We start from the raw sequence: 26,123 nt of genomic DNA, 5'->3' as shown, positions 1-26,123 counted from the left end.
CTTCCTAATTGTTTTACTACAGTTCACTGTTTTCTCTACTCTTTCATGACATCTATGCTCTTTTTAATCCGCGTGGTGAAAGTATTATGCAATCTTGTGCTACTGCTCATCTCTTCAGTCCTGTTCAGTGACGTCCTATTGGTAGACTGAAGTTGGTCACGGCGAATATTTACACTATGGAAACTGGCAAATAATGAAAGTCAAGATCAGGGCTTGATTTATGATTTTGTTGTTGTCTGCACTTAAGACCTTCTGTGGGAATCAATTGGCCTTATGGAATTTAAGTAAAAATATTATTATTATTATTGTTTAGAAGTTGTGTGCTCAGCTACACATACTATATGTCGGTAAGTTTATAACAAATTATACAAATACACACATGCATACACACGTTTATGCATCTAGTTTTTTGTTTTTTGTTTTTTGTTTTTTTGGAGAGCCCATTGTTAAACATGTGTTACATACACCTCACTGTTCAGAGGCCTTTTGTAAAAGATTATACAAAGGAAAAAGTTTGTTGCTGTTGGACTGTCACTATTAGAAATGACACATTAGAAATGACAGTGTCCGGTTCAGCACTTTTGTGGTCTTGCTTCTCTGCTTAGAATTAGTGGGGCGGTGTAGTTTCAGAATCCATGAGAGGCTGTGACAGTTTGCAAGTGTATTGTGAATGAAACAAGAAGATAATTGAAATTCTGTATGCTTTTTGCTTTCTTCACTTTTTCATGTGTTTCTTTCCACTTCTTCCTTATTCTCTTACTTTGAAGACTTTGTTTTTCTGTTTCTCCATCCACTGGGAGCATAGACTTTGCAAGTTTACGTGTTACAGTTCCAGTTCCAGACCACCTGGGAAAGCAAATTCGTATTGCAAGAGAGAGAATCTGCTTGGTCCAGCGGGGATTGGCCCAGTTTGGTTGAAGTAGGTGCATTCGCTGTTCTTATTATCTATGGCAAAAGAGGAAAGAGTTCTTTTTTTTTTTTTTATGAAATTTATTGACAAATTGGTTTCCATACAACACCCAGTGCTCATCCCAAAAGGTGCCCTCCTCAATACCCATCACCCACCCTCTCCTCCCTCCCACCCCCCATCAACCCTCAGCCTGCTCTCAGTTTTTAAGTCTCTTATGCTTTGGCTCCCTCCCACTCTAACCTCCTTTTTTTTTTTTTCCTTCTCCTCCCCCATGGGTTCCCGTTAAGTTTCTCAGGATCCACCTAAGAGTGAAACCATATGGTATCTGTCTTTCTCTGTATGGCTTATTTCACTTAGCATCACACTCTCCAGTTCCGTCCACGTTGCTACAAAAGGCCATATTTCATTTTTTCTCATTGCCACGTAATATTCCATTGTGTATATAAACCACAATTTCTTTATCCATTCATCAGTTGATGGACATTTAGGCTCTTTCCATAATTTGGCTATTGTTGAGAGTGCTGCTATGAACATTGGGGTACAAGTGGCCCTATGCATCAGTGCTCCTGTATCCCTTGGATAAATTCCTAGCAGTGCTATTGCTGGGTCATAGGGTAGGTCTATTTTTAATTTTCTGAGGAACCTCCACACTGCTTTCCAGAGCGGCTGCACCAATTTGCATAAGAGGAAAGAGTTCAAACACAGCAATTGGGGTTTATACCCCAGTCCCTGTTGGTTTATCTTTTAGACATATTCTAACCTTTTTAAAAAAGACAAGAAGTTTGAAGTTGATTGTTAACTGATAATGTTACTATATGCTAGGAGAAGTAGAACGCCTGTTATGCTGTTAATAACAGGTAAACTGAGGGCCAAGTGTGGTATGGGCATAGCATCCTATTCTTCTGGCTCTGTAGTTCCTGAAGTCCTGTGGTTCAAAATTGTAGTGACCCCATGATGCTTTTTTCAGCCCTATTTGGGTTTGGCTTAGCCCCAGAGTTTCAGGAATATTTGTACTGGGGCATTTGTACTGTGATGTTAAAGTCTCAATGTGCAAGGTGTCCAGGTATATCTTAGCAGACAAAAGCCTTACTCATGTGGTTGTTCCACCAATGTTTTGGTCTGCCCTTTGTATTTTTTAATATTTGGGGCCTGCGATGTTCTAAAACAGCCCTGGGATGTGGAGAATGTGAGTCTGGATGCAATTCACAAAGCAGGGCCCCAAGGAAAAGGGTGTAAACATCTGTGCTCTTTTACACACCTTTTTGTGGCAGAACAGGCAGAAGCCTCCCTACTTGTTTCACTCAAGACAGGGAAGAAAAACAATCCCTCTCAAAGGGGTTTTATGCAGTTGTTAACCTGTTCCATAATAATAACATTTGCTTATGAGAGCCAGTTTTACTTAGCCTTGAAGAGCATGGGTGTGGAACTAGACCAGTTCTACCACTACTGGCTGTGAAACGTTGGAAAGTTACTTAATGACTCTGTTCCTTAATTTCCTCATCCGTAAAGTGGGGAGAATAATAGCCCCTGTGACTCGTATTTGTTTTGAGGGTTAAATAAGTTGTTGCATCTATGTGCATTAAAATACTGCTTTTCATACTAGTTAAGTACTCAGAATTACAAATGGATATCCATACAAAATAAAAATCGCTCATATTCCATCCAACTATGAACGTTAAAATTGTTTTAATGTTTTATTTTTGAAAGAGAGAGAGAGAGGGAGAGAGAGAGAATGAGTGGGGGAGGGGCAGAGAGAGAAGGAGAAGCAGGCTTCAGGTTCTGAGCTGTCACTATAGAGCCCAAAACGGGGCTAGAACTCGCAAACCGTGAGATCATGACCTGAGCTGAAGTCAGACGCTTAACCAACTAAGCTACCCACGCGCCCCAAACTATGAACATTTAGTTCACTTCTTTCCCATTTATAACGCCATACTTACAGTCCCTCTCTTTCCCTTGAGTGTATGTGTGTGTGTGTGTATATGCTCACATTATATAATGGGATCATACTATATTCTACATAATTTATCTTTTGTATTTTTTGTATTATATCATGTATATATTGCTGTCATTCGTTTTTGAAAAAATAACCCTCTGTGTCTCTAGTCTATTTTATGCACACACTATTTATTTGACTTCTCTCTTATTTTCCAAAATTTATTTCAAAAAGTTACTATTCAGAATAATGCTAACGAGTATTCTTATTCACGAACACTTGACAGCAGTTATGGTTTTTTTTTTCTCCTGAGGATAGTTTTCTAGGACTGAAGTTATTAGAAAGCTATCTTCTCAAGGGGATTTTAATAGCTTATTTTCATTATTCCCCCCTATTCCTCTTTAAATAAGCAGAGTCAAGTCTAAACTACTGGCTGCACCTTTCTAAATACTTTTATTCCCATGAGAAAGTTGCATTTAAAGATTAATGAGAATTTGGGGCAGCAGAGTATAGCAGCAAGAAAGTGGAATTAGGAGCCAGACAGATGTCTTTAAATCCCAGTTTTATCCCTTTTTGGAACATTATTTTGGGTATCTTATTTCAACTTCCAGAATTTAATTTCCTAATCAGTAATACAGAAATGATTTAAAAACTAAATTTATAGTCTTCTTGGAGAGGTAAATGAAATAAAGTCTACAAAGTGCCCAGGATTGTGCCTGTCACAAGAAATGCACTTAGTAGTTGTTAGTCTTAGCTAAATTTTTTATGAATACGTTACTAGGTGGCATATAAGCAACACAGAAGAGAAGACACCTGTATTTTGGACAAATTTATAATCGGTATGGGAAGTCATAGAAACGTGAAATGCAGTGTGAGGGAGGTACAGAGTAAAAGTGGTCACAAGAGTGTGGATTTGGAAATGCATAGGAAGTTCCTACAGATTCTACCCCATGGCTCCCAACACCACACACCAACCCACACAGTGAAACACGTGGCCCCAATGGGATTTGACAGATTGGAAGTAGTGTTTAACAACAAAGTTTTAGAGTGAAAGCATTCTTGTATCCCACCAACAAAATCAGTGGGCTGACATTTAGACAACTCTTTCGTGTCTTACATGTGATAAAACGGATCCAACTAGATGATAATTCAAGCTGATGGCGGAGAAGGTTTTTATTGCCAATAATAAAGTGAGATATATTTAAAAGGTGCCTTGTCCCAAGGGCCAATGTTCACGGCCTGACTTACAATACCTTAGTGTTTTCAAATGTATTACAACCATCAATGTTATAGCCTCTTCAGCCAGAGACATTAGTTCTCGCGTATTCTTGTTCAAATTATGAGACCTTTTGTCAATTTTAGTCTATAAAGAATAAAACTCCAAACACTGAGGGAATTATCAGTTAACTTTGTGAAACACCGAAGAAGCAAAGTATCACTGATAGTCCCTGGGAAGCATTTCTATCTGTTAGACCGGACAACTATTCAATTATAAGCTAAAGTAATGAAGTCAAGAAACATGCTATATATTTTATTTAAAGTCAAAATGTATGCGAGACGATGTAGAAAACACTTAACATATACTGATTCACTCAGTCCTCACAATTTCTATAAAACAGGCGATTTATGTCCTATTTTATAGGTGAGGAGATTGAGGTTCAAAGAAGGTTTAAATAATTTGGCCTAAGTCGCACATCAAGGAGATGGTGAGGTTGAGTTCCCAGTCCATATATGTCTGGTTCTTAGGTGTATGCTTCTGTCCACTAGACATACTCTGGCATTCTTCCATAAGTTACTCATTTTAGGCTTTAAGGGTGGGATTCTTTCCTATCAGTATTGATGTGTTGGGAACTAAAGAGAAAGGACAAAGCTGAGAGACACAATTATAGTAGATGATATTAATACCATCACAAAGGGGAGTACAGTTCCTCTGTGCCGTTTCTGTTCCCTATTGGTGAGAGCTGTGGGTAGAAACAGTTCAGATGAGTGCCATAAACCTTAACAATTTGGTGTTTGACTTCCAAGTATCGATTCTTACCTTTTTCTGCTGCTGAGTTACCTAATGAAGCTGTGGGAAATTAAGTAATGAGAGGGCTTTTTAACTAGAAATCAGCAGGCAGGGTGAGAAGAAAGTTAAATGCTGGACAAAGGTGATGGACCCGGTAAATGAAAAGTAGAGGGAAGTTAATTGAATTGACTATGTGACATTCATACATACCACTGGAGTTGAGAACCGACTGCAAGCTCTGTCATTTCCATCCCCTGCTTTCTTAATAATGAAGTCACCACTTAACTTGCTTGCTTTTCAATAATAGATTCCAGGGTTTCCTTTCACGACAAATATGCTCTTCAGAATTCTGTATAAATAAAATAGTTGTTTAGATATTGAAAATGTCAGCACAGTATTTTGACTAACTGCGTTGTGACATAACTGTAAAAGTCAATATTTTCTACTTGGCTAATTAGTTGCTCTCTCTCTGCAAATAAATATATATATATATATATATATATATATACATACACATATATATATATTTAGTATATATATATTCTTAATATATATTAAGGATATATATATATATATATATATATATATATATATATTAAGAATGTCTCAATTGTCAAGAGAGTGCAGAGAACCAGATATGGTTATAATTGTCACACCTGATCGAAACTAACACGTTTCTCAGCCTTAGTATATTAGTGGTTTTAGAGTCATTTTGAGAAATTTGCTTCTCAGTGCCCACAGAACTTTATATTTTGTGTCATCTCTGTGTGTATGATGTTGTGGGCATTCTTAAAAATCTTTTTTTTTTTTTATCTAAATGTCCTCCTGTAAAGGGAATATCACATTATTTGTGGCTTTCTAGGTAATTGAAAGCTCAATCATTCTTCTTTAATGTCTTCAATAGGTTTTCATGTTTCCCAGCCATAAAGCAAAGAATGAGAGAGAGTTTGGACAGAGCTTATTACCTTGCTATCTCAACGTTCAAATTAATTGTGGAAGCAGAAACACTACAAAGCTGATTGCAATTGATTTTATGTTAGAGGTTTCATCCAAAGCCTCTTTGTAGGCATTGGGAAAAGGAGGCATAATCAATATTAAGTGGGTAGTGAATGTTTCTCCTAATTGGTAATTTGAATTGGTGAATTTAAAAAATGTTTTTGGAGAGAAGTTTGAAGTATACTAGCTGAAAGATGATTGATTTTCAACCTAAGATATGTCTCACAGTTTAAATTAAATGGTTTTGGGGCGCCTGGGTGGCGCAGTCGGTTAAGCGTCGGACTTCAGCCAGGTCACGATCTCGCGGTCCGGGAGTTCGAGCCCCACGTCGGGCTCTGGGCTGATGGCTCAGAGCCTGGAGCCTGTTTCCGATTCTGTGTCTCCCTCTCTCTCTGCCCCTCCCCCGTTCATGCTCTGTCTCTCTCTGTCCCAAAAATAAATAAACGTTGAAAAAAAAATTAAAAAAAAAAAATAAATTAAATGGTTTTAATTTCTTTGTTTCACTGGCGTCATTTTGTCATTTGAATGTCATTTATGTGACTTCTTCTTTCCTTGTGGAATATGTCACTGAAGTCTGGGAAATCCCCGGGCTTACGTTGTGTTTCTGACACTGCCTCTGTGACCTTTGGCAATGCCACCAGTACTCTGAGAAAGCATCATTTCCTAGGATGGTTGAATCCCTGGTTTAGACGACCTGGGATGTCACTCAAAGCTTGATAAGTCAATGGCACTGGAAGTGAGACCTTGAAATACAATGTAAACGTGCTTTGATTTGAGGAAATCTTATGATTGGCAATGCCATTTGAAAACCTAGGCCCTAATTCCAGTGTCTGAGTTTTTAAAGGGATATTAAGGTAGACTCTCTCTAATGCCAACCACTTCCCACTTCAAAGTCCTCATTTCACTTAATATTCTCCCAAAGGGATATCAAATTCTACTGTTGCTGTTCCAGGGATCTATAGCTAGCTTTCTTCATCCTGAAAATGAACAATGTTTGATATTAATAGATGTGTGTGCCTTTCTTTCAATTTACTTTTGTGATATGTTACCCCTGTGCCCGCCCCCCCCCCCCCCCGCCCCCAACTCTTGGCAAAGATAGAGCTTTGAGTGGAGATGGCAAATTGCTTCAATTTTGTGTTTACCAATCAGTTGTTCCTAAGCGCTGGCTGCCTGAAGTAGCACCTGGAAAGATTCTTAGGGAACATCTGGGTTTTCTGGGAAAGCATATTGTCTACATTTGACTTTGACTTTTGAAATAAAGTAAACCGATACCAACATGTATACTATTACTTTTCTATTGATATAACCTTTAACCTACTTACAGTGTCTGCTCAGTCACAACTTTCTATTCGGCTCGGCTCTCCAAAATGTTTGTTGCTTCCCTTTCCATTCCTGCTGCCAGCCTTTTTGTTCAGGAAGTTGTATTTTCCCCCAAGAATGTTAAAATATTCTCTGAACTATTCTCTGTGACTCCAGAATTCATGTTTTTGGTCTATTCTTCACCTGTTATGTAGTTAGCTTCCCAAACAAAGGTTGAGTTATGTGGTTTTCCTTTTGCAGAAACTTTCAGTCTTTCTCCTTTGCTTACAAAATAGAATCCAAGCACCTTAACGTGGTGTTCACAGTCTTACCTCATCCTGGACAGACATCCCCTGCCAGTCACATCTCAGACATGGACTCTAGCCAAAGTGGAGTACTTGCCAATCTCCATGTCTCCTGTGTATGCTCTTGCTTCTCACCATTGTTGGTACTTTCCTTCAGGCTGAAAAGCCTCCCACCATGCCCCCCCCCCCCAATTTCTGTACCTATCCTTGATTGTCAGGGTATACATTGGAGATATTGTGGGTTTGGTTCTAGACTGCCACAGTAATGGAAATATTGCATTAAAATGAGTCAAATAATTTTTTTGGTTTCTCAGTGCATGCGAAAGTTATGTTTATACTATACTGCAGTCTGCTAAGTATGCAGTAGCACTGTGTATAACAAAACGTGCATTCTTTAATAAAAAATCCTTTATTGCTAACAAATGCTGACCATCCTCTGAGCTTTCTGCAGGCTATCACTTTGCTGGTGGAGGTTCTTGCCTCGATGTTGATGCTGCTGACTGATCATGGTGGCGGTTGCTGAAGATTGGGATGTCTGTGGCAAGTTCTTAAGAGAACAACAAAGTTTGCTGCATTGATTGACTTTTCCTTCCATGAAAGATTTCTCTCTAGCATGTGATGCTGTTTGAGAGCATCGTATCCACAGAACTTCTTTCAAAATGGGAGTCAGTTTTCTCAAACCGTGCCACTTCTTATCAATTAAATTTATGTAATATTCTAAATCCTTTGTTATTTTAAGAATCTTCACAGTATCTTTACTAGAAGTGGATGCCATCTCAAGAAACCACTTTCCAGGCACCTGGGTGGCTCAGTCGGTTAAGCGTCCAAGCCTTGATTTTGGTTCAGGCCATGATCTCACAGTCGTGAGATCGAGCCTCACGTGGGGCTCCATGCTGAGTAGAGTCTCCTTGGTATTCTCTCTCCCTTTTTTTCTGCCCCTCTCCCCCTCTCAAAAAACAAACAAACAAACAAACAACAACAAAAAAAAACGACTTTCTTTGCTCATCCATAACAAGCAATAACAAGCACCCCCTCATCCATTCAAATTTTATCAGGAGGTTGCTGCAATTCAGTCACATCTTCAGGCTCCACTTCTAATTCTAGTTACTATTTCCACCACCTCTGCAGTTATTTCCTCACTGAAGTCTTGAACCCCTGAAACTCATCCATGAGATTTGGAATCAACTTCTTCCAAACTCTTGTTAATGTTAATATTTAACCTCTTCTTATGAATCACAAGTGTTCTTAATGTTGTCTAGAATGGTGAATGCTTTCCAGAAGGCATTCAATTTTCTTTGCCCAGATCCATCAGAAGAATCACTGACTGGCAGCTTTTGCCTTATGAAAGGTATTTCTTAAATAATAATTCTTGAAAGTCAGTATCACTCTTTGATCCTTGGGCTGCAGAATGAATGTTGTTAGTGGGCATAAGAACAACGTTAATCTCACTATGCACCTTCATCAGAGCTCTTGCATGGTCAGGCGCATTGTCAATAACCAGTATTTTGAAAGAAATCTTTTTTTTTTTCCTGAGTAATAGTTCTCAATAGGGGGCTTAAAAGATTCAGTGAACCATGTTCTAAATAGATGTACAGCCATCCAGGCTTTGTTGTTCCTTAAATGGAGAACAGGCAGAGTAGATTTAGCATAATTCTTAAGGGCCCTAGGATTTTGGGAATGATCCATAAGCGCTGGCTTCAACTTCAAGTCACGAGCTGCATCAGCCCCTTGTTAGGGGGTCAGCCTGAGGAGAAGGTATTGGCTTCTCTTCTCTACCTATGAAATCGCATCTTCTTCTACTAGAAGGCTGTTTCATCTACACTGAAAATCTGTTGTGTAGTGTAACCACCTTCATTAATGATCTTAGCTAGAGTTTCTGGATAACTCGCTGCAGCTTCTCCATAAGCAACTGCTGCTTCGTCTTGCATTTTTATGTTATGGAAACGGCTTCTTTCCTTAAGCCTCATGAGCCAACCTCTGCCAGCTTCCAACTTTTCTCCTGCAGCTTCCTCACCTCTCTCAGCCATCACAAAATTGAAGAGAGTTTGCTCCTTGTTCTGGATTAGGCTTTGGCTTAAGGGAACGTTGAATGTTGTGGCCAGTTTGATATTCTATCCGGACCTCTCAAGTTTTCTCCATATCAGCAACATAGCTTTTATGCTTTCTTATCGTTTGTATGTCCACTGGAGTAGTACTTTTAATTTCCTTCAAGAACTTTTTCTTTGCATTCACAACTTGGCTAACTGGCTCCAGAGGCCTGGCCTGTGGCCTCTCTTGGCTTTCGACATGCCTTCCTGACTAAGCTTCATCATTTCTAGCTTTTGATTTAAAGTGAGAGGGGCGCCTGGGTGGCTCAGTTTGTTAAGCCTCCGACTCTTGATTTTGGCTCAGGTCATGATCTTACGGTTCATGAGTTTGAGCCCTGTGTCGGGCTGTGTGTTGACAGTATAGCCCCTGCTTGGGATTCTCTCTCTCCCCCTCTCTCTGCCTCTCTCCTGCTCCCAATCTCTCTCTCTAAATAAATGAATAAACTTAAAAATAAAGTGAGAGATGTACGACTCTTTCTCTCACTTGAATAATAATTTCGGTATTGTTGAGTCTCAGGGAATAGAGTAGCCTGAGAAGGAGAGAGATGGGGGAACATTAGGTCAGTAGAGTGGTCAGAGCACACACAACAGTTACAATTAAGTTTGCTGTCTTCTATGTTATGTGGGTGTGGTACATGGTGCCATAAACAATTAGGTGTTACAATAGTAACATCAAAGACCTCTGATTCACAGATCATCATAACAAACAATGCAAAAGCTTGCAATATTAGGAGAATTACCAAAATGTGGACACAAAGTGAGCAAAAATGCTCCTGGGAAAATAGCACCGAGTGACTTGCTGGACATGGATAGCCGCAAGCTTCAGTCTGTAAAAAAAAAAAAAAACAACAAACAAAACAAAACAAAAAAAACCCCACCACAGTTATCTGTGAAACACAATAAAGGAAATCAAAATAAAGTGAGGTATGCCTGTATACCATAAAATAGATTCCCAAAGTGGAATTAATAATTTCTTCCTTGGAGTTCCTACACTACATTTCTTGTGGTTTTCTTTTATTCTGACATAATTATTTAGGTTTTTCGCATGTTTGTCTCTATCAGCTTCAAGAGTGCAATATTTGTCTTACCATTGATTTTCACAAAACCTGTGTGCTTTGCACATGGAAGGAGTTTAATAAACATTTGCTGCCTTATGGACAGATTGGAAGAATAATTCTGGACACATGAATTTACACATGTGTAAAGACATGAATTTGTGTATATCTGTACTTTAAAAATATTGGTTTGTATATATAATAAAAGCATAAAAATGACTCGTTTTACTAGTATAATTTGATAAAAACATACAATGAATCAAACTTAGTTTATCTAAAACATCCCATAAAGTTTTGTGAACAATTGAAAGACAAATAAATAATTTTAAATGAACTCACTTTGCCTCCAAGTAACAAAACTAGTTTTAGAAGTGGACACTTAGTACTTTCTGAATACTGACAGGTGATTTGCTTCTTTAATCTGGGATGAATAATATGTGAAAAAGAAAAATGATAGAATTTGTATGTATGGGGATATCATATATAATATACCAAAATAAGAACATAAATGAGCAAATCTTTGACCCAAAGAAGATTTTGTCTTGGGGAGAGCTGTTTCTAATAAATAACTTGGTGAGCTGATAAGGTGCATCGACATGATGGTTTCACTTAGGTATAATCTTGGGGAAGGAGATCTGTTTGGTGGCCTGGCCTCTTCGAGAAGCAACGGGTTTCTTATCTAATGGATTTTCTGTCAGTCCCTGTGTTTTTGTTCCACCAATTTTAATTTTGTGCCATGAAGTGGTAAAACAAAATTTCAGAAAAGTCTAAATTCAACTAAAAAAAAAAAAGTATTAAGAATGGGATGATGGAAGAGGAAACAATGCTTTCTATAGAAAAAGGAAAAAAAAAACCCTCACAGAACTTCTTCTCATGTGCACAAGTAAAAAATGAATATATTACTTAAGTCATTATCCATAAACCACATTGTTTCCTGCACTTGTTTGGTTATAAAGTTTTGTTGGATAGGCTAAATGGTTTACAAAGTGCTTGTGACACAGCTGAAGTATCTAAGCGCTCAATTGATTGTATTTTCCCTAAAATGTTATATCCTGCCTGATTACAAATCAAATCGTTCCAGAGACACTGACCTCAATAGTGGTTCTTACTAGGAAAACAGAAACTAAAACAAGAAACAAAATTATGAAAGCGTTTTGTTTCGGTGAGGGCCATAAATGGATGAATTAGTTTAATACACGGTGATATGATCATGATGATTGGTGAATATTTTCCAGTACACATATAAAAAGCTGTGATTTAAAAAAATGAAATTATTGGGTGGTTGTATCATTTTCATTTTGGGGGAATGATTTATACCATCTGTTCTAAACGAGGGTTATCATTACAAGAATTGATTCAGAGATTTTTCAGACTGTGTATGGGCACTCCTTAGAATTCCAGTTTGCCTCCCTGAAGGGAATGACTCCTCAACTCCATTTTCTGCATTCCCCCAAGTCCCATAGAATTTCTGTCAGTTGAGCCTCAAACCTTGATCTCCTGCCTCTTCTACTTCTACGTTAGCTCTTTAATGTGACCGACGTCTCTCGTTCTGACTGGGCCCAGACCTATCTGACTCCTGCGGACACCATGGCAAACTGTTTCAACCCCACATCTTGTTCTGTCCCCTTGCCTCCTTCCTGCCATGAATCCTGCTCTTTGGGCTACTAGAGGCCTGTTCAGAAAGCACAAATACCATCATACTCTTACTCCCTTGTGTTATACCCTTTAATTGTCTATGTATTAAGGCCATGAGAACGTTACAAACCCTCACTTATCTATTCAGCCTCTTCTCTTTCTCTCTATGTCCCACCACCCTCTTCTTCCCCCACTGGGCTCTAAAAACTCTCTCCAAAACTCTAAGTCATTTCAGACCCCCTGTATTTCCTGAGGGAACTATGATGCTTAATCCTTGTTTTTGGTGGCAATAGTTCTGCCTCACTTTATTATCTCACTCGATAGACAGAATCTACTGATGCTTCAGGTATCACTCTCACTATGAAGACGTTCCCTGATCCTTCAGATAGAATTGACTATCCCTCCTTTCCTGTCTTATGTGATGAATTTGTTATACACATTCCACATTCTGCTGCACGTATTTGTTTACGAATCTTTCCTCTTAATAGAATATAAATAATCCAGGGTCAGGAGCCCATGTGTTCATATCACAGTCTCCAATGCCAAATCTTTTTTCTGTCATTTAGTAACTTAGTGTTTGTTGAATAAACATTTGAGAGTATCAGACAACTATTACATTATAAATTCCTATAGGACAGGAACTGTGTTTCCCCTTTGTATCCATTTAATATCTAGTAAAATGTTTTGCATATAGATAGTGTTTACTTATTTATTCAATGTATAGTTGATGAAAGGAAAGTAGAGCATCCCAGATGAATGGAACCATGACTGGAAGGCATTAGTACAGGAAAGAGAGTAACATCATTTGATTTGAAAAAAAAAATCAGTTGTATAAAGGCAGGAACAATGAGGCTTGGCTGAACAATTGCCTATATCTGTTTCACTATGTTATTTTTAGGATTTGTATAATATTATAGGCATTTTTAGGATTTGTATAATATTATAGGTTCATAGTTGCTACTGAGCTTTATTTGTTTATATATTTATTTTTTGGACCTAGATGAGTATTTTTGAGTCAGGGGAAATTCCTTGTGTAATCATTAGTAACAAGTATAACAGATGGTATTAGAAAATTATTTTCCATCATCCTGTCTCACCTGGTCATTTATGTTTACAAACAAATTTCCTTTCCAGATTAATTCTTTCTGTTTAAAGTTTTTTTTTTGATGTTTATTTTTTAGAGACAGAGAGAGAGAGAGAGAGAGAGAGACAGAGAGAGAGAGAGAGAATGAGTTAGGGAGGGGCAGAGAGCGAGGGAGACACAGAATCCAAAGCAGGCTCTAGGCTCAGAGAGCAGCACAGAGCCCAACGTGGGGCTTGAATCCGCGAGATGTGAGATCATGACCTGAGGTAAAGTCCTGACCTGAGCTGCAGTGGGCACTTAACTGACTGAGCCACTCACGTGCCCCCTAATTCTTTCTATGTAAATTCTGTTGTTGATTCTCAGATTGCTCTTAAGGACATTTCAATTGTTCAATGATCAGTGATCCAAAGAAATTACAGAAGATGTTACTTAAAATCTGGAGGACCAAAACTCAGCCAATCTAGCCTTACCTTCATAGGCATATTATTTTTCTCATTGGCATAACTGTGCATTGATTAATAAATCTTAAAGAGAGCTGACTCAAGACAACCTTACATATAAAGATTCTTTTTGGAAATATTGAGCCTGGAGACACATTACTTCTTCCCCACATAGAAGCAATATGTTGCTCAACAGTTAATAGATAAAGAAACAGTTAATAAGTCTAGTCATGTGACCAATATATTTTTGAAATGGTGCACAGAAGGCAGCTACCTCTGAGCTGATGTTGACAGAGTAGTGTTAGCCTTCAGCTTTTTACTTGGTGGTGATTTGTGGACCTATCACGGTCACTAGCTCTTAGTGTTTGGACAAGTGATTGTCACCTGCAAATATGCTTTGTGCAATGACTCTGGGAGAAGTAATAAACCCTGAAAATTGTTTAAAATATGTGCAAGGTCATTGCCCACCTAGCTGTTAGCAAGTGAGCTGAAAGCAGCTCCTGCTTTTAGAGCAAGCAGGAGGAGAGATTGGGGAAAATGATGATACCTAGTCTCAAGTGTTGTAACATAATAAGGGAAATGGTGTAATGTATTAAGGAGCAGAGCACAGGTTTAGAGATGGAAATATCTGTATTGAAACTGCAGCTCCATATATTGCCAACTAAATTTAGGTAAATTAATCTCTCTCAGCTTTGGTGTATAAGTGAGGATAAAAGTTCCTTCTTGTATAGTTGCTACAAGGATTGTATGATATAAAATCATTTAAGTGTATAGAAAGTTCCTGTCACTTAGCAAGGAACTCTTATTTTTATACTGGTATTCAACAGAAATAGTTGGAAAACAGTGGATCACCTCATGAAGGTGGCAAAGGTTCTCTAAAAAATCTATTATTTTAGAAAAGTGCTACATGCTTGTATAAAAACCCATGTGCACATGCACACACACATAGACACACATACACAGACATATACACACAAAACCAAGCAGCACCGGAAAGAACAAAAAAGAATGTACAAATCACCCCAAATCCCGCCCAGTGATAGAGCATATCAACCTAGGCATCTCTTTGTGCCTTTTAAAAATTTAAACAGTATCTTTTTAATGGAAAAAAAAAAAAGATTACTTTTTGAGAGAGAGAGAGAGAGAGAGAGAGTGAGCCGGGGAGGGGCAGAGTGAGAGGGAGTCTGAGGGTGTGAAGCGGGCTCTGTGCTGACAGCAGAGAGCCCAATGCGGGGCTTGAACCCAACGAACCATGAGATCATGACCTGAGACCAAGTTGAGGCTTAACCGACTGAGCTAGCCAGGCGTCCCTCTTTGTGCCTTTATTTAGATATATTTAAAGAATATATCCATTTATATCCATGTTATGATGACTTAGACAAGATGGTAGTCTGCTTTTTTTTTTCTTGGATTTTCTACTCCGGATATAAATACCTGAACTTGATTTCCTTTCTACAAGCCTAGAGAGCAGGAACTCAGAGCACACGACTCCACGTGAATGATCTCCGCTGCCATCCCAATAAATCCCTTTCCACCGCCTCCACAGAACCCTCACTGCTATTGTTAAAATGCTCCTGTTGACATGCCACTGGAAAGTTTCAGGAGGCCTGGCATGTGGTCTGCTGTCTGCCGACCCTGGATTCCTGCTCATTGCCTCATGGTGTTGTTCTCTGCTGATTTGTCAGGGCTTTGTGGTTCAGTTCTTTCCACGGGGACTGCTACATTCCTAATTCTGGGTTCCATAAAACATCACCATGCTTTCATCCTAAGTTTCCCTCTTTTATGTCACTTACAACTAAATGAGCCTTAATTCACGCAGCTAATATTTATATCACAGGAGAACACTATCTTAGTGTATTTGCATGTCATTGATGACTACTGAGTATGAACTTCATTTAGCACGTTCAGTGAGTAACTGTATTTCTTCTCTTACAAAATGCCTATTCACTTCTTTAGCCCATTATTTAGAGAATGTTTTGCATATTTATAGCTTTAACATTTTATCCACCGTATATGTAACAAATATTGTATTTTAATTTTAATTACTGTATCATTTCTGTGTAGAAGTTTAAAATGCATTTATTAACAGTGGTGCCTGGGTGGCTCAGTCGGTTGAGCACCCAACTCTTGATTTCAGCTCATGTCATGATCCTAGGGTCTCAGGATCAAGCCCCACCTCAGGCTCCACACTGAGCATGGAGCCTGCTTAAGATTCTCTCTCTCTCTCTCTCTCTCTCTCTCTCTCTCTCTCTCTCTCACTCTCTCACTCCCTCAGCCCCTCTCCCCTGCTTGCTCTCTCACTAAAATAAAAAAAAAAAATGCATTCATTATCAATGAATCAATGTTCTCTGACTTTGTGTAAAGCTTAGAAAGTATTCTTCATGCCAAGATTTTAAAAGCAGTATGTTAAATTTTCTTCCAGTCTTTTCTAATTGATTCTGGCTGATGTTATATTTTCCATAATTTACTTTCAAATATTTCAGCAGAGACAGTATCATATAGATGTGTGTGTTAGATTGTAGAGTTAAATCCAACATATCTTAGGACCACATACTTTGGATGTGATCTGGTAGTATTTGCAGTTAATCAGAAGTCCACACTCCAGAAGTGCCTACTCTGGACTGTTCTACTCTCTTTATCTTGTTCAACACTAGAGGGTTTTGTTGTTAATATGGATATCAGAAATGATCAGATTTGTGGGTTTACCACTTTATGCAACTAGATGATCATGATTAAAAAAACACCAGACAATAATAAGCACTGGAGAAGATATAGAGAAATTGCAACCCTCATTTATTGCTGGTGGGGATGTCAAGTGGTACAGCTGCTTTGAAAATTACTTTGGCAGTTCTCCACATGTAAAAAACAGAGTTACCATGCGATCTAGAAATTCCACTCCTAAGTATATACCCAAGAGAAATGAGATCATGTGTCCCCATAAAAACTTGTATGCAAATGTTCATGACAGCATTATCGACAAGAGCCCAAAACTGAAAACAGCCCAAATGTGTATGTGAGCATGTGATATATCCATACAATGGAATATTATTTGCCATTAAAAAGGAATAAAGCACTGATACTTACTGCAACATGGATGAATCTTCTTTTTAAGTTTATTTTGAGAGAGACAGAGAGAGAGAGAGAGAGAGAGCGCGCGCGCGCGTGTGCACGCATGTGTTAGTGGGGGAGGGGCAGAGGGAGAAGAGAATCCCAAGTAGGCTGCATGCTAATAGGGGGCTTGATCTCACAAACTGTGAGATTATGACCTGAGGCGAAATCAAGAGTCAGATAGATGCTCAACTGGCTGAGCCACCCAGGTACCTCCAATATGGATAAATCTTAAAAACATTAGCCTAAGTGAAATAATCTAGTCATGAAAGATTATATATTGTATGATTTCATTTAGCCAAATACATAGAGACAAAGTGGATTAGTGATTACCAGGGGCTGTGGAAGGTGGAATAGGGAGTGATTACTAATGGGTAGAGGTTTTGGAGGGATGGGTGTGGATGGTGCCAATGTTTTAACATGAGACAGTGGTGATGATTGATTATCGTATATTTCACAATCATTGCCACTATCTCATGTTAAAACATTGACACCACCCACATCCACCCCCCAAAACCTCTACCCATTAGTAATCACTCCCTATTCCACCTTCCACAGCCCCTGGTAACACTTTAAAAGGGTGAACTTTACAGTAAGGCAATTATATCTGAGTAAAGTTGTTATAAAAGAAAGATATGTATATTAGCTAGAAATACTGCATGAGTGAACAGGTCACATACATACCTCATGAATCCTGTGATTCTGCCATTTGTAGTGGTGCTTTAGGCCTAAGGACTTCCTTGGTTATAGGCACAGAATGTTTAGAGGATTCTCTAGACTGATTTGACCAGAAGGTTAGTTGAATCTTGCTACCAGAACATTGTCACATAAGCCTTACGGTGCTATTTGGAATGCCTGAAATCAGCAATAGAGAGCTGGAACTTGGTTAAACCTGTACAGCATATTGCCTGACTGTTTTGAGTTCCACTTGGTAACAAATGTTTCTTTGTCAGAATTTGGTCTCAGTCTTGGTAGCAAGGTTATAGTATGCTGAAAGAGTTGCATAGTCCTCACAATACTTCAGCAATTGAAGGCAACAGACAACTACCAAAAAGTCCACATGGCATAGAAGAATTATTAACAGTTGATACCTAGGAAAATTATTGGCTTTTATGTATTCATCGTGTCTCCAATTGCTTTTTACTGAATTATCTCATTAATTTTGAAAGATTTTATTAACCAATTCTCTTGGTTTTTTTTTTCCTAGGTACAAAATTAAATCTGCAAGCAATGATAATTTGCAATACTGTGTCTCATTATCACTTTCTATCTTACTCCCTAGTGCTTCCAAAGTGATGAATGATAACATTAGTTGCAGTTCATTTCATTTTGTTCAGAATGTAGCAGGTATTTAGTGCTATGTTAAGGAGTTTGAAGTTTTTGTAGATGTAACGGATTTTATGCAATGAAGCCATTTGATTAGGTTTTACTGTGGAGAACTTTCTCTTGGAGGTGTCTTGACAAATGAACTGAGATACAGGAGGCAGAAAGATGACTTGAGGCTCTAGGGTCTGAGAAGTAGTTGGGACTTGGAAACAGAAGCCAAGGTGGAGAAAAAGCATTAAGGGAGAGAGGGATAGGGAAATGGGGGGTTGGGGAGGATGACTCTGGACTCTGGCTTGGAAGACAGAGATGTGAGTTGGATTGTGTTGCTGTATTAGCGTCCTGTGTAACAAAGGACCACAAAACTTGTTGGCTTAAAACATCAGAAATTTATTTTCTCACAGTTCTGGAGGCTGGAAGTGTGAAGTCAGTAGCGGAAACCGAGATGCTGGCCAGGCTGCTCTCCCTCTGGGACTGTGATGGAGAATCCCTTTCTTGCCTTTTCCAATTTCTGATGGCTGCCAGCATGCCTTGGCTTGTGGCTGCATCACTTCGGTCTCTGAGGCCAGAGTCTTCTAATCTCTTTCTGCTTTGTTCATGTCATTGTCTCCTGTCAGTGTCAAATCTCCCTCTGGCTTCCTCTTATAAGGATATATGTGATTGTGTTTGGGGCTCACTCAGATAATCCAGAATAATCTCCTCATCTCAGGATCCATGTCTATGCAGGATTTTTTCCTCTCACATTAAGGCACTTTTAGGTTCTAGGGATGAGGACCTGTCTGGTATGTTTGGGAGGGAGCATTTTGCTGCCTTCCATGGTTGCCACTTACTGAGATATGAAATGGAGCCACAAGATTGGGGTAAATATAATGAGATTAGTTTTGTGCATGACTTTTTGTTTTTTAAGAAGCTCCATGTTCTGTTTTCAGTGTCTTTTTATCCTGCCCATTTTTTTTTTCTTTTTTCTTCTCTCTCTCTCTCTCTCTCTCTCTTTTTTTTTTTTTTGGTTAAATGTTATGTATCACTTCTCTAGGTGAAAGAAGAGGATTGGGTTTTGTACCTTTTTCTGAAAGCTCCTATTGCCCCAAGCTGACCTTACATTACTTCAAACCAATGGGTTCTCCTGTTTACCTTAGCTCGGGCAAACCAGAGCTCTGATATGTCACATTTTGAAAAAGCCTGGGTTTTCTTTTAAGTAGTTGCCAAGAATATCAATCATACTGAATGCCTCTAGAGAAGCATAAAACTTTTCAGCATTATCTGCCCCTGAAATTTCTTTTAATATCAAAACCAAATTCAACCCATGCAAAGGTTGAAAATAGATTTTTGTCACTAACCCATTCAGCTCAGCAGTACTAATAAATAGTTTAAACAGCCAATTTCAGCAAAACTGAGAAACACTTAAGGTTATTTTATTTCCAGTTTTAGTGGGGTAATATGTATCACACGTGATAGAGTTCTCCTTGGTTGCTCAGGCTATGAGAGGCAGCTCTCGAACTGAATTTTTAGTCTATTTGCACAACTTCAAACCTGAAAGTCTATTCTTACTTTCTTGAAAGCCAGATAATCTTGTTAAGTACTTTCCAATGACCCTATCCTTCAGAATTACTTGGTATCTTAGAGTCTAGCTGACTTCAGCTTTTCAGTAAGCTTCAGTTTCAAAATACTTCATTTTTTCATTTCTAAAAGCTTTACTTTTTGCTTGTGCATAATCTGTTTGCCCTTTGCCATAGAAATTGTAGTTTCAAGGCACCTGGGTCGTTCAGTCAAACTTCTGACTCTTGATTTGGGCTCAGGTCATCATCTTACAGTTGTTAGACTGAGCCCCATGTTGTTGGGCTTAGTGTGGGGTGTTGAGCCTGCCTGGGATTTTCTCTGTCCCCCTCTCTCTACCCACTTCCCCGCTCATGCTTGCTCTCTGTCTCTCAAAATAAATAAATAAACTTTTTAAAAAAAGAAATCGTAGTTTCAGGAAAAATATTTTTTCCTTAAATTTGTGTGCTAAATTTCCAGAGATAATATTTGTTCAGTGAATAATAATAAAAAGATGACTAAGTGAGTCAGAGGATTAAATCTTACATTCAAATCACTTCAAAGATGGGATACATTTTCTTTCGGTTGCTCAAAAAAGTTTTGATTTCCTTGTTTTATATAAAAAAATCTGGGGGTACCTGGGTGGCTCAGTTAAGTGTCTGACTTTAGCTCAGGTCATGATTTCACATTTGTGATTTTGAGCCCCATGTTGGACTCTGTGCTGACAGCTCGGAGCCTGGAGCCTGCTTCGGATTCTGTGTCTCCCTCTCTGTCTGCCCCTCCCCCACTCACACTCTGTCTCTCTGTCTCTCTCACTCTCAAAAATAAATAAATGAACATTAAAAAATAAAAATATTAAAAGTATCTGAAAACCATTTTGTGTGTATGTGTGTTAAAATATGCTAAGTGTGTGTGTGTGTGTGTGTGTGTGTATATAGTGGAGATATATATATATATATCAAGAACTTCCTCGTTCTAGTCTATAAGACAATATAATGCCCAGAGTAAGGACCCTGGGCATGGCCTAGTGACATGGAGCATATTTATGATGCCAGTAAAGAAGTCATAGGTTTTTTCAGTTAATGGATTACTTATTAGGGCAAAGGTCATAAATGCCACCTTCATCTGTTCTTCTTTCCATAATAAGATACTTCACTGTACCTAAAGTGAAAAATGCTGATGCTTTTGACTGGATACTAAAAGCATTCACTCATTCAATTGGTGCATGTTGAGCCTGTGCTTATGTGCTAGGTTCTGTGGCTGCCTAAGCAGTGTTTGATAAAGACCTTGAAGGCAGTCAATGATGCCGAGACTATACTGAATAACAGGTAAATAAAAGGCTCCCAGTAATTTCCTAAATTTTAATTAAGCCCAGAATCATTCTGTTTATAGATACAAAACAAATTTTTAGGAGAGATTGTAGGATTCAGAGATGTGGTTCTCTGTCCACATGTGGAAAATTTAAGCTGGACCCTGTTTATTTATAGCTTATATTTTTGCTCCTATGGAAAATTAAATAGAACAGTATCTTATTTGGCTCTATTCATAAACTATATTTTTGTTTTAATTAAAAATTAAGTAGATCAATTCCAATCACATATAGCAGTATAACCCTTTATGTGTAAACTTTGTTGACCACAAGTAGCTGTACTTTTGGAGCTCACTTCATATCTTCAATTTGAAGATTTAGTCCCTAAAACAACTATGTTGTGTGTTTTGTTAAATTAGCACTTTAGAAGGTCACAAATAGCAAAATTGTTTCTACAGTGAAACTATTAACTTTAAAATTCATAACATATATAGAGTAAATTTTCTTGTCCAAATTGCATTTGTGTTAGAATGATGATGTTTCCCTTTTAAAGAATTTTAAATCGAAAAGAATATTTATCAGGTGATTTCATTTACTGAGTGGGAAAGAACGAGCAGCATGCCTACGACTTTTAGGTTAACTTGCTTACAGATCACTTTATCTTAATTGATCATGTTATTCTATGATCACTGTACATATGAAGTATTAGAAGTTTTAATCCACTCATATAGCCAAATTATATATAACAGAGATGGATACTTGAACTTTTTATTTATTTTATTTTATTATTATTATTTTAAATATTTATTTATTTAGAGAGAGAGGGCGTGAGCATGTGTGAGCGGGGAAGGGGCGGAGAGAGAGGGAGAGACAGAATCCCAAGAGTCTCCAGGCTGTCGGCAAAGATCCAGATGCCGGTCTTAATCCCACAAACCATGAGATCATGACCTGAGCCAAAATCAAGAGTCAGATGCTTAACCAGCTGAGCCGCTCAGGTACCCCTAACTTTTTATAAATAAGGTAGTTCAAGATGTTCATTTTTTAAGGTTTTAATTATGTAGACATACCTATAAATTGTTTTTTCCCACTAGTATATTTTTTAAAAATACAGGATAGGGGCGCCTGGGTGGCTCAGTTGGTTGAGCGTCCGACTTCGGCTCAGGTCATGATCTCACGGTCTGTGAGTTTGAGCCCTGCGTCGGGCTCTGTGCTGACAGCTCAGAGCCTGGAGCCTGCTTCCGATTCTGTGTCTCCCTCTCTCTCTGCTCCTCCCCAGTTCATGCTCTGTCTCTCTCTGTCTCAAAAATAAATAAATGTTAAAGAAATTTAAAAAAAAAATAAAAAAAATAAAAATATAGGATAAAAGCTAACCATTGTACGTGATTTGTTTTGATGTTGTATCTTAGTCAATTTGACTGTTTTTAGGTTACCGTTCCTTCTCCCCATAATCTACTGTTATTTTCTATACCATCCAATGTTGCTAATTAGTTATTTCTGTGAATTTGTCTACCTAGCACAGTTCAGGTTTCTTCAAATAAAGGAACATGCCTTTAATATTTATTCTATCTTTGGTAGTGTTTAATTACGTCTTGGGCATAGAGTATTTGCTTGAAAAACACTTGCAGAATTGCCCTGAAGCTTTAAGAAAATTACTATTTTCCAGTGAGAAAAAGACAAGCTTGAGAGGTCGTTTTAAGGGACTAGTCAGCTGTTCAGTATGGGTCTTGGAATGATAATTAATAATAAAAACTACAGGGGTGCATGGGTGTCTGAGTCGGTTGAGCATCTGCCCTTGATTTCTGCTCAGGTCATAATCCCACGGTGGTGAGATCAAGCCTTGCATGGGGCTCTGCACTGTTCATGGAGCCTGCTTGGGATTCTTTCTCTCCCTTGGCCCCTCTCTCGTGCTGGTCTATGTTCTCTCTCTCTCTCTCTCTCTCTCTCTCTCTCTCTCTCAAAAAAAAATAAAAAAAAAAGAATAAAAACTACAGTGATCAAAAAAAATTGTAATTTTCATGTTGGTCACTCAGTATAGTTCTGTGCTAATAATGATATGAGAACTACCTTACAAGTGGAAGGTGACTTGGGCATAAAATCAGAGAAGGCAGGGTTATAGAAGGAGCTGACTTGTCATCAAGGGGGGGTAGCTTGATGTATCAGTCACTGTTACAAGGGATCAGTACCTATGAGGATTGAATAGTTAAGGGGGAGTCAGGGAAGCCTTTCTCCTGGATGGTCCTGGAAAGGTGTTACTAAATTCTTGCTTATCTGTTTTCCTGTTTCAGGTTTTGTGCAAAATACACCTCCTCCATTAACCTAGTATTTCTCCATGCAGGTTAGAGCTTAATTAATTGGGCCTCAGTTTTAGTGATGCTATTTCAATTGTACTCTTTTAAGTCCAGGGATTTTAATTGAAATTTGAGAATGAATGGTTACTAGAACAACTCAGGCAATTCGTGGATTATAATTTTTATTGGGTTATTTCTTCAGGTAAGTTTTCTTCTCATATACTGTATTTTTCAATAATTTATTTTCAGGACTTTGCTCTCTTTCTTGTTTTGGCTACATCTAGATTTACAGAATAGAAAGATACATTCAGGATTTTTAATCTATTCTTGAAATGCAACATCACATTATGAAATTATAGGCATAAAGGGATAGGTATCCTGACTCAAGCAAATTACAACCCCATGGAGGGAAGAGTAACTTTCCCATATAAAAGTTAATGAGTGGTGTGTGTGTGTGTGCGCGTGTTGTTTCTTATAGTGCCTCATATAGAAAACTAAGACATTTTTCTGTGAATAAATACAGTTATGTTTGGTCTCTTATCCTAATGTCTTTATTCCTAGTCAGGATCACTCTTCATATTGGTCTATGGACAGGAATTTATTTTATTTTATACTCCAGTGGCTCAACCAGTAGATGTAATGGGAGACCTTCCAGATTTCCCAACCCTCATAGGAAAATAAGTTGTTTCTTTTGGACTTCTCCAGACACTGTGGCATTTTGTAAAGAACAGAGAAATCCAGTTCAGAGATACAGAAGGGTTGACTCTTTTGGATTAGTCAGTCCGAGGCTGTGTGTACTCTTATTCATTTATTCAGTGCCTCTGAGCCTCAGCTTAGCTTCTTTTTTATAAAACAGCCTTTGCAACACCTCTTATTTTACTTAATGTGAATGTGCTTTATTTTTAATAGGATGTTGAAAAGGTAAAAACCTTCATTCCTATCATCAAACCAAACTTTGTGATGCATTTTGGTAATTGCTGGCCTTTTACAGTATGTATACTACTTAAGAATATTTGCCTTTTCTGAACTTTTAAATTCATACATGTTTGAATTTAGTAATGAAGTTTATTGTCAAACAGCAACGGGAAAGTCAAATTGCAAATTACAGGGGCTAATTTATGATGATATTATAGAGTTTTCTTTCTCATCATATACTGAAACTAAGATTTTTTTATTTCTTTATTTTTGGCCTTACCATGTGTAATATGGACCATAATGGTTAGAAGAAACCATGTGACCTCTAGAATCTATGTTTTAAAATATTTGTCTTTATTATTGATAGAAATCCATTATTGTATATTTGGGGCTAAAAACTGTAGTTTTTTTTTTTTAAAGAAACTGTAGGGGTTTTTTTTAAGCATGGAAATCACATTATTTTCTTTTAAATATGTGTATAATGTAGTTTTTGAGTCCCAATCACATTGCAATATTTTTCACTATCTTCTCTCCTACATTTTTATGAACTTTGAAAGGAAGAGCTAAATTACATTTTTAAGGACACTAATGAGTGAAAAGCTAGAGATATGGGAAGGGCTGAAGAACTTCCACTTAAGTGGAGAAGCACCTTTGTAAATATGTATCACAGTAATTTTTCAAATGGAAATGCTTTAATTTACTGTTTGCTAACCATTGCTGGAGTCACTATGTCTGCTTAGGATACAGAGGATTATTTTAATTTGATTTTTGACTAGTGGTTCTTTGAAGCTGACTTAATTCCAAATATAAATATATCTGATACTTTCTCTTCCTTTTAGGAACATTTCAAGACATAATGTCATTTATTTTGGTCTGTGCTGCATTGTTCTGTTGACTGTTTTAATTTTCTCTTTGTACAGTGATTCTATGGATGCAGTAACTTTTGAGAATCTGAAATAAGAAAGGATATCATTGGATAATATCAAAGGATAACATTGATATTAAAATAGGCCTTTCAAATACCATGGGCAGCACAGATATATGCACATGAGTAGCAGTCCTGAGTGGAGGAATAAGACAGTTTGTAAATATGAGATTTTTAGTATAAGTATTAAGAATAAAAATGTAATTAATGATTACAAATTATTGCCCATTAATAAAAGATGAATATGAAATTTAACTTTGGAACCTTTAAATCATCATTCTAGATAGCCGCATTTTTCATGCAAGGATATAGCTTCAAATTACTACATTTTAGGAAAAAATCTGTTTTTGATGGAAACTTTTCTTTTTTATCAAAGTTTATTTTTGAGAGAGAGAGAGAGAGAACACAAGTGGGAGAGGGACAGGGAGAGAGGGGGACGGAGACTTTGAAGTAGGCTCTGCTCTGACAACAAAGAACCCAATGCAGGGCTTGAACTCACCAACTGTGAGTTCACGATCTGAGCGGTAGTCAGATGCTTAATTGACAGAATCACCCAGGTGTCCCTAGATGGAAATTTTTCTAATTGTCATATTAATCAGGGCATACCGAGTTAACTTTTTTTGATTACTCAGGGTTATTGTTATGAGCATATTGTTATGAGCATAAATGACAGCATTACTGTCCTTGAAGGTAACAGGATACCCCAGTACCAGAGGAACCGAGACCTTCACAGTTACTGATTTTCCATTTTTATTCTGGTTTAGATACAGAAATATCTGTAAATAAGAACCAGTAGATGCTAATGATGGCCTCTTCTACCTTTTAAACATTTTCTTCTACTGAAAAAATCTTCAGGCAAGATCTGTATGTTCATCTTGAATTCCCAAACCACAATAGCAATGTAAAATTCCTCAGAATTGATGTCACAGAAATGTCAATAGATGGTGCTTCCCTGTCACCTTCTAATAGT

General features: G+C 37.9%; 1 protein-coding gene across 1 annotated transcript in view; it reads left to right on the top strand.

Annotated features, from left to right (window-relative positions):
* CPNE8 (copine 8) overlaps window positions 1-26,123 on the top strand; it is a 230,369-nt gene that overhangs the window by 4,913 nt on the left and 199,333 nt on the right. The gene's annotated exons all lie outside the window — the stretch shown is intronic.

This window comes from Prionailurus bengalensis, chromosome B4 (assembly GCF_016509475.1).
Source record: "Prionailurus bengalensis isolate Pbe53 chromosome B4, Fcat_Pben_1.1_paternal_pri, whole genome shotgun sequence".
In the NCBI taxonomy this organism is placed as follows: Eukaryota; Metazoa; Chordata; class Mammalia; order Carnivora; family Felidae; genus Prionailurus; species Prionailurus bengalensis.
Note: the sequence above shows the minus strand (reverse complement) of the source record. Positions and strands in the feature narration are given on the sequence as shown.